This window comes from Melospiza melodia, chromosome 22, assembly GCF_035770615.1.
Source record: "Melospiza melodia melodia isolate bMelMel2 chromosome 22, bMelMel2.pri, whole genome shotgun sequence".
NCBI lineage: Eukaryota > Metazoa > Chordata > Aves > Passeriformes > Passerellidae > Melospiza > Melospiza melodia.
The window spans coordinates 2,856,370-2,866,112 of NC_086215.1; positions in this window are offsets into that span (position 1 = coordinate 2,856,370).

A 9,743-nucleotide genomic window follows, 5' to 3' on the forward strand; every position below is an offset into this window, starting at 1 on the left:
TGCAGCCTCTTCCAGCCATGAGACCCTCTCAGGAAGCTGCAGACCATGGCCTGTGGAGGCAATGAAAACCATGGAGGTCGTGATGCGCTCCCTGAGAGAAGGAAAATGGCCCCACCTCGCCTTAACTCTTGCAGTGCTTGGCATGGAGCTCCACACCAACCCTGCTGTGCTCCTGGAACAGACTTCCAGGAAAGCTTAACCCTTTTCAGTGTCCCCATGTCACTGACACTCCTCCATGCATGGAGCTGAGGGCCTGGCTGGATTCACACGGTGTGGGTTTGTCTTGAAGGGACAGAGGGTGAAAGCCAAAGAGGGTCGCATCCCTACTCTCAGTGTGCACAGAGCTGACTTCATTCCTTCCTCTGCTACCAGGTGCACCTGCAGTGGGTTGTGTGGGAAGAAACTGTTCTGGAGTGCGCTGTACAAACCTGGATGCTGGTGGGTATCATGGCAGTAGAATAACAAAGTCAAGACCTGGCCACAGCAGGTGGCTTGGCAGAGAAGACAAAGGAAAAAGGCAGGCTCTGAAACGTTATTCAGAGTGCAAGAGCTCTTTCCCTCTCATTACCTGGAGTTCCCTGCAGGGAAAAGGAGTGCAGCTATCGAGTCCTTCTTGTGCTGCCCAGGAGTGTGGGATGGCCATGCTTAGGATGGAGCCTACCATGCTGGCAGGCTCTTCCCTCTGTGCCTCCATTCATTTTTTGTCTCCGGAGACTCTTGTTTCTGGCACAGTTGTGGAGACCTGAGAAAAGCCTGCTTCCCTCTCAGGTCCTGCCCCCATGGCTGTGCTGGCAACAGGAGCAGCCCGGGTGACAATGCCCCCAGCCAGGCACAGCCAGCACAGATGTTGTCACCACATGAGTCTCCCCCTCGCTGTGTCCTTGGGCTCTTTGATGCTCTGAAGGCAGAGGAGTGTGCAGGGCTTTCCCAGGTAGGAGCCACCTCCACCAGCTGCTCCTGGCAGCCAGGGCTGCTCTCTCCTTTCCCTGTCACTGCTCCTGGCACCTCGTGGCCTCCTCCTTGGCCATGGCTGAGGGCAGGAACTGACCTGGGTTGGCTGTTAGCAATTACTGCAGTGTGATGCTGCTATTCATGTGGCACCTCCTGGATGCAGGGGTTGGACAGGAGCATGGGAGGGCTGTGGGTGAGGTGTCCCCTCACCAGTGGGTGCTGAAATTCCTCCCATGGCCAGAGTGACTCACTGTAAAACCTGGAGACCTCAGAGGAGCAGCGCTGAACCCAGCTGGAAACTTCACCTGCCTCGGGGTAAGGCATCAGTCACGGTGGTAGAAAAGGCAATGGGGAATTTCATAGAAGACAAAATAAAGTATTAGGAATATGCAATTTGTCCCACTCCTTGTGGAGCTACCAAACCATTCTTCTTTTGAGAAAGCAGAAATGGAATTGAGAGGAGTAGCTGCAACCCAGGCTGTGGAAATGGCTCCTGTGTGCAGCTGCAAGGTTAATCTGAGGTGTAAAATGGAGCAAAGCGCACGCAGAGTGCCCATGGCAAGGCTCCAGGCCTGGTACAGAAGAGCTGCCATGGGATGTGGGTGTTCCTACAGGGATGAAAGGATTTGCAATGCACTTGCCACTTCAGTATTCCTGCCTTTGCTCTGGAAGCAATCACTGGTGATAAAATCTGTGAGACAGCAAATAATGATGCCAAATCACTTGGGTTCTTTGATAAGCACAGAACTGGAATGTATTTTAGGACAGCCAGTGCAGAGCCATGAAAGCAGAAGCAAGAATTTTTGGTCCTGCTCTTCAGACAGGACTGCAGATCCAGTGGAGACATGGACTGTAATTGTGGTCTCTAATACTGACCTGGGGGTCAGAGATCACGAAGTGCCAAACAAAAAGGTGGCATTGTTGTCCTTGAATTCACCCTGAGGAGTCAGAGCAGCAGCTGGCAACAACTTGAGCCTCTGCAAGGCAGCACTGGGGAACCCTGCACAGGAAGGCTGCCTGCAGATCTGGGCGTCACATTCTTTACAAAGAGGCTGAAAAATGTGAGAAACCACCCTTCAGAATATTTGCAGGAAAAACTCCCCATGAGCTGCTCCAGCAGAGGGGAGATTGGACGCAGTTGGAGCCTGCTACCTTCCAGGACAGGGACAGAGAACAGCACCAAAGCCCAGCCTGAGGTCTAGGCAGGGACAGGGGACAAGGGAGGGGGTGCAGGGCCCCAGCAGCTCCTCACAACCCTGCTGGAGGCTGGCACAGTGTGTCCTCACTGCCAGTGCTCTGGGGCTGTGGTTTGTGTGAGCAGCTGGGACACAGCAGGATGTCCTTGTCACAGGATCAGCCACAGACAGACAGGCAGTGACTGGAATCTGAGGGGAAGGTGCCCGAGGGCTCTGCTCCTGTGGTGGAAGAGCTGCAGGGAGCAACGGGGTGGAAACCAAGGGGGGAGTGTCTGAACAGCCCCTTGGTTGCTTTTGTGCGTTCAAGCCCTGTCTCCAGTTCTTTTCCAGACAACATTCAGGATGGACTGCAGTCCCTCAGTCCCTGTGCTCGTCCTGAACGCTTTCCCAGCTGAGAGGGACTGAGCCAGCCCAGCCTGCAGCTCAGGAGTGGCTGCTGGAGTCCCCAGGCAGCACAGCTCCCTGCTCTAGGTGCCCATGGGCACCCGTGTTGCCTTTGCCCAGCTGTGCCCACAGGAAGGAGCTACGGGCCCCCAAGGCCTTTGCCACCCTCCCGAGCAGTGTTTGGCACACCTGGAGCCCCCCCTGTCACAGACAGGAGCTGCAGCACCACCCTCCAGCTGGTGATGAGAATGGAGGTGTCTCCCCTGTGCAGAGATATTCCCAGCACCCAGCAGAGCTCTGCCTTCCCCCAGGAGCTGGACACACCAGGGATGGGGAGATAAACAAGGGGCAAGCAGTCAGCCTGGAAAACTGAGGGGTTCCTGGGCAGGCAGGGGGATCTGGGGGCAGAGGTAAGAGGATGGGACATGGAACATCAGTGGCTGGAGGCAGAGATGGTGAGAAAGCCCAGAGCAGCTCCTGTGCAACCAGAGGGAGCTGAAGGTGCAGGAACACAGTCAGATGTGCTGTAGGAGGGGTGGGAAGTTCAACTGCGAACACTTTCTGAGGGAAAACCAGGATCTGCATGTTTGAAATGCACTGTAAGGAAATTTTCATTTTGATAACATTCCAATTTTCTGCTGGAAAACCAGCCAGAAGCTCAGCTTCAGCTTCCTGCACATCGTGTCCCAGGAGATTGGACAGTTTGTCCTCAGGGACTCCAGTCCCCTGGAAGTGCCACACAGCAAGGCTGGAAAGCACCTCAGACACCTGGTCACTGCCTGGGGATCTCCTGCCCTTCTTCTCCTCAGAGAGGCTGGAGCCTGGGCCAGGGGATGGAGATGGAGCACGTGGGGAACATCAGCCCCCTGCAGCCCTTGGTGTCCCCACCACACTCAGGGTGTTCCTGGGAAAGCTCCCTGTGGGATGGGGCTGTCTGCCTCCCACAGCAGGGCTGACACCAGCAGTGTCACCTCCCTCTCCAGGGACTCTCTGGGGACCCTGGGGCACAGCAGCAGTCTCCATCCTGCCCGCTGCAAGGAGTGGTGGTTGGTGCCTGTGCAGAAACCATCCCCTCTTTGGAGGGGCTGGAGGGGCCAAACTCCCCAGGAAAGGGGCCACAGGAGCCTCTCCAGGTGTCTGTCTGGCCCCAGCAGAGCCCAGGTCGTGACAGGCACCACTGTTGGGCAGAGGTGCCATGGCTGTGCCCAGTCAAGGGGAGAGAGAGATCTCTGGGCATTTCCAAGCTCTTGGAGTTGCAGTGAGGCTGAAATGGGGGAAGGAAAAGGGTCAATGACAATTGAGGTGCTCTGGAACTTGCAACCCTTCCAGAGACAAAAGCAGGACATTGTTTTCACAGTGATGGGTGCACAAACACACAGGAGTTCCCATCTGAGAGTCACCCTTGGGGGGAGGCAGCAGACATCTCCTTTGGCTGCGTGCCCCAGCCTCCTGTGCCCTCACAGGAGCCACCACAGAGCATCCCTGCTGTCCCAGCCCTGCCCTGGCCCAGCCACACGTGGCTCTGTCCCCTTGCAGGGGGTGATGCCTGGAGTACCTCAGTGCTCAGCCCCTCACCCTCCCCTCACCAGGGAGATGTTCCTGTCTTTGCACAGCTCCAGGGGCTCTCCAGTCTGTGCAGCCCTCCATGAATCCTCCTGTCCTTAGGGGGACAGGAAACTGAGAGTGGCTTTCCAGTCTGCCAGATGTGGCTTTCAAAGACACCAAAGGTGACCAGTGAGATGTGCACAGCCTTGGGGGGAGCTGAGGAGGAGAGCCCAAGGCCAGGCTGGGCCCTGGTGACAATGTGGCACTCAGGGGCAGGAGCAGCAGACTCGGTGCTGCACTGGGTCCCTCAGCCCAGGAGGGGGGAGCCTGGCTGGGCTCCAGCAGCACCAGAACAGACCAGTGGTGGTGACAGCTCAAAACCACCCAAACCACAGGAAAATGGTGACAAACCCGCCCCCAGAGAGCTGTGCCCTCCTGTCCTGTGTGACTGATGCTTGATAGGACACCAAAATCTTATTGCTGAGGACAGAAAGCAAGATTGATTACACAAGTTGTATTATGAAACCAGCCTAAAAAAGCCCAAGTAAAACATGATGAGGCAGCACTAGTTTTGGAGAGAACACTGCTTTAATTTCATCTCCTTCCCTGAAGGTTCCTGCAATGTGCTTACAAGTCAGCCCTTGTGGAAAGCACAGTCTCATAGGGGCTTCCAAAGAGGCAAACACAGAGCTGGGGCTGCCTGGGGTAAAGTGCCATGGATCAGGGAATCAAGGAATCTCGGTAAAGTGCCATGGATCAGAGAATCACAGAATCCCCTGAGCTGGAAGGACCCACCAGGATCCCCCAGCCCAGCCCCTGTCCCTGCCCAGTTCCCCCAGCAGCCCCACCCTGGGCACCCCTGGCAGCGCTGCCCAAAGGCTCCTGGAGCTCTGGCAGCCTCGGGGCCGTGCCCATTCCCTGGGCAGCCTGGGCAGTGCCAGCACCCTCTGCGGGCAGAACCTTGCCCTGAGCTCCAGCCTGAGCTGCCCTGGCCCAGCCCCAGCCGTGCCCTGGCTCCTGTCCCTGTCACAGGGAGCAGAGACTGGAGATGCCCCTGCTCTGCCCCTTGTGAGGATGATGAAGATCCCAGTGAGGTCTGACCTCAGTCTCCCCTTCTCCTTGGCTGAACAAACCAAGTGACCTCAGCCACTCCTCCCTCATCAGGCTTCTCTTCTGCCCCTCCCCCACCCTCAAGGCTCCCTTTGGATGCTCTCTCTAATATAATGTCTTTTCCATATTGTGGTCTTTGTGTCGAGCAACCCAGTCCTTCAAGGCTCCATCCTCCTCGTGCCATCCTGGGAATTGCTCTTCACTTCCCATTTCAGTCCCCAGGTCAAGCCCCAGCCCTGATCTAACGCAGAGATGTGCTGGAAAACCCCAGACATTTGAAGGATTTCTAATATCAGCGAAAGACATTTCTCCTTTCCTTGCTTTTCTAGAGATTCAAAATGTTTTCAACATTTTGAAATGAAGGTGAATCCTCTCTCACAACCACTGCTCCTGTGTGTCAGACCTGGGGGATGGAGCATTCCAGCCTCAGGGGCTCAGATCTGCTCACTCAGAAGCTTTCTGCAGCTGGGGGTTTGTACCTGCTGCAAGGTGATGGCCATGTGTCTCCAAAGGCACCATTCCCAACTCAGACAGATGCTTTTGTGCTGCTGAGGTTGCTGTGTGCTGCTCTAAAGACTCTCAGTGTCTCTCAAAAGCAGACACACAGAGAGAAGCTGCAGGAGCCACAGCTACCTCACCAACACCTTGTTGTTCTCAGTTCACAGAATTTACAGAAACATTTATGTCCCAGCCTCCTCCTTTCCGTGTCCCAGCTGCCTTGGGACAGTCCCCTGCAGGTCATTGCCCAGCCCTCCGGGGGAGCTTGGAATGAGAAGGAAATCTCTGCATTGCCCCTGATTTTTCCCACTTGCCTGGGATGAGCTTCATCCCAACATTCCCCATCCTGGGGCCACACAGGGCAAAGCCACATCCCTGCGTGTCTGGGGAGTTCCTGCCTTGTCCAGCAGGGTCCTGGTGCTGCTGTCACCCTGGGGTACCCTCAGCCCCCTGTCCTGGCCCGTTACCCCCACCTGTGTGTGCCTGTCTCGGCCCCAGGGCTGCTGGGCAGCCTTCACACCCCCAGGGCTCCCTGAGTCCTGTTCCCTGCCCCAGCCCAGCCCTGGGGAGCAGAGGTGTCCACACACCCCCCTGTCATGCCCTGAACAACCTTTGATGCTTCCCTGCTGCTGGGGGTGCATCCCCAGGGGGTGCCCTGGCCCTCCTGCTTGCCCCTGTAACTGTACAAGAGGTGTGCAAGATATTTTAAACATCCTGGGAGAAGGATGTTGAAGATACCTCAGGGAAAAGGGCAGAACAAAAAGGATGAGTGTTCATAGAGATTCTGACAACCAATTCTTGGTCTCCATGCCATGGAAGCTGCTGCTGCTGCTGGGTTTATGCAGCAGCACCTCAGGGCTCCCCTTGTCTCCCATTATGTCTTCCCTCCTGCCTGACTGAGCTCTGCTCACTCATAAATTCCATCCCACTTGGAAAAGGGGTCAGATATGAGCTTAAAAGGAAAGTGTTAGACTGAGATGCAGCATGGCCAGGGAGTGGTTTAGGAACCAGCAATGGGTGGGTAAAGTCACCTCCTGTGGATGTCAGCACTTCAGGTCTGCTCTGCTTGTGCCACTCCTGCATTCTGATCCCCCCTTGCCCTTTGTGTCCCCTCTCTGCTCTCTGCAGGGTGAGGGGGTCACCATCAGCCCCCCTTGCAGGGAGCAGCAGTGCAGGTCAGATGGGACGTGGCTCTGAGCAGCCTGGTTCAGCTGGAGATGCTCCTTCTCGTGGCAGGAGGGTTGGACTAGATGGGCTTTAAAACTCCTTCCCAACCCCAGCTATTTCAGGATTCTGTGTTTTTCTGCTGTTCCCAATTACATTCCTAATTATTCTTGAAGGAGGGCTATTATACCTGAAAGCTCATCCACTTTTTTCCAGCTGTATCAACTCATCTAATAGAAATTATTATTGTTCTCCACGGGCCTTGCTTTTTTATTCCCTTAGATCCTGCCTACAAAAGGATCTAACATTAATGCTAATTATCCCTAGCATGAATTTTCTGGTGGAACAGAGCAGATGCAGGCAAGGAACAAGTGGAGGAAGGCTCAGATCTCTTTCCAAGCACCAGTTAACAGCCAGGGCTCTCCTGACAGGCACTCAGAGCAGTGCAGGGCTCCTTCTGCAGGGGCTCACAGACTCTCTGTTCCCACAAGTGCCCAGAACTGCCTGGGGGCCCTGGGGCTCTTAAGGTCCCCTGTGATTTACTCACTACCAGTGCTACTTGTTTTCCATAAAAGAAATAAACTAATTAAATGGGAAAATTATTAATAAAAATTAAAATGAAAAAAAAAATCTGGCTGTTTGTGCTCTGATACTCACCTGCAACATTTCTCAGTATTTCCTACGGCAGAATACTGTCCTCCCAAGTGGAGAGACATCAGATATGGTGCACAAGCCAGAGCAAAGACCAATCTCTGGCTCTGGTGGCTCCAGGCTGCAAAGGCTGCAGGCAAGAGCAGCACTCAGCAGTCCTGGGTGAAGTTTTTGGGCAGCCCAGCAGGGTCTGGCCACAGGCTTCCCATCTTCAAGGTAGAAGAGCTCCAGGCTCATTTATGAAGGGAAGCTCCAGAGGTGGGACCTTCTTGGAGTCAAAGCACCTTGAACTGGCAGGGCAGCTCCTGGGACACATGGCTGGGACCCCCGGGCTGCTCCTCTGTGCTCCCACTGCTCCTGCTGAGCCCACAGCACCTCCCACACACAGGAACACTTTCCCTGCCTTCCCCCTTTGTCCTGAAACTCAGCTCAGCTGCAGGGCTGGGTCAGACTCAGGGAAATGCTTCAGAGTGAGCAGGTGACCCCTGGTGCCCCCACTGCTGCCTGCAGATGTGGGAGAACCTTCCAGAAGGGCTGAGGGATCTCCAGGCACTGGGGTAGCACTGCTCATTTCTCAAATAATCCTTCCTAGGCTTGAAGGCTGGGAAGGTTTCCAGGGGCTCCTTTTCTTGGCCCAGAGCACTCCAATCAAGGGAAGTGGTTTTAGAGGGACAGCTCACACGGTGTCACTTGTCACCAGGGTGGTTGCCTGGAAATGTGTGCTGAGCTCAGCTCCCAGTTTGGTGTCCCTCATTTCTCACTGCATGAGCTGCAAGTGACAGCAGCCACTGCAACAATCCGAGCTCACAGGGAACGAGCTCTGAATGCCAATGTGCATCACCTGAAACGTGGAAGGGACAACCTGGCCTTGGCCACAGCTGTGAGCAGCCCCCAGGAGCTCCTGTGCCCCTAGCACAGTGCAGCCCCTCAGGAGGAGCTGAGGGAAGGCTGAGGCAGCCATCCAGATGTGGCAGGAGCACAGCTGGCTGCAGCAGAGCTGTGCACTGCCATGGCTGAGGCCCAGGTTCTGCCTGTCCCTGTTTGATCAGGTCAGTGCTCAGCTGAGGTGGAACAGGAGGATCCCAGAACCGAGCAGGGACAGACCCCAGTGGGGCAAACTTCACATTGCTCCAGGGAACACCAGGAATCAGGCCCAGCAATGGGGAAAAGCAACCCAGTCTGGAGCTGGGGGCTTCCCTTCACCTCCCCAAAAAACTGCATTTTGCTCAGGAGTGTCGCTGCTCTGGCTCCCTGCCCTGGCTGGCCCTGCCCGAGGCAAGGATTTGCTGCTGAGTTACAGCCTCAGATACTCTTGGGGCTCAAGAGTCTCTCTCCCTCAGCAGGGGGAGCATTCTAAACCTTTCAACATTTTTGTGAAGGTGGCTTTTATCCTGCAGCCAAAACAGGATCCAGGAGCTCAAAACCCGGGGCTGAAAACCACAATGGTTTGGAGATGACAGTGAGAAATTATTCCCCCCTGCCTGGACCGAGGTGATGCCTCTCATCTCGGATGTTTCTGTGCTCCAGCAGCCTCTGTGGGACCCTCCGGGCGGCCCGGGGTGACACGGGGTGTGACAGGCCGAGTCTGCTCCGGGATGGCCTCTAAAGCTGATCCTGTGGCCAGCACAGCTCGGAGACCTTCAGCATCGCTAGCCCAGATTGTGTGCTCAAAACACACAAAACACACTTCTGCAGCCAGTGAACAGCTCCTGCCCACAGCCCGCCAGGGAACTGCTGCCCGCTGTCCCTGCTGTCCCTCCCGTCCCTGCTGTCCCCCGTCCCCGCTGTCCCCGCCGGCTCTGGCAGCTGCCTGGTGCCATCTCGTGGTTAAATCCCTGTTCCAGCGCTGCCTCCTGTCCCCTCGAGACGAAGGAGCCGCTCTGGCCCCATTTCCAGGCTGTGGCGGGCCCAGTTCGGTGCTGCCCGTGCGGAGAAGCCGAGCAGGGAGCGGCCTTCTCGGCCCTGCTGCCCGGGGGGAGGCCTCGCACCGGCACCACCTCCCGTTCTCTCAAGTGAAATCTCCCGTTCCTGCAGGAAAACACCTCAGGAGAAATCTCCCGTTCTCGCAGGACACCTCCCGTTCCCGCAGGAGGACACCTCCCGTTCCCTCAGGAGAACACCTCCCCCCGTTCCCTCAGGAGAAACCTCCCGTTTCCTCAGGGGAAATCTGTCGTTCCCGCAGGAGAAATCTCCTGTTCCCTCAGGAGAAATCTCCCGTTCCCTCGGAAGAAATCTCCCGTTCCC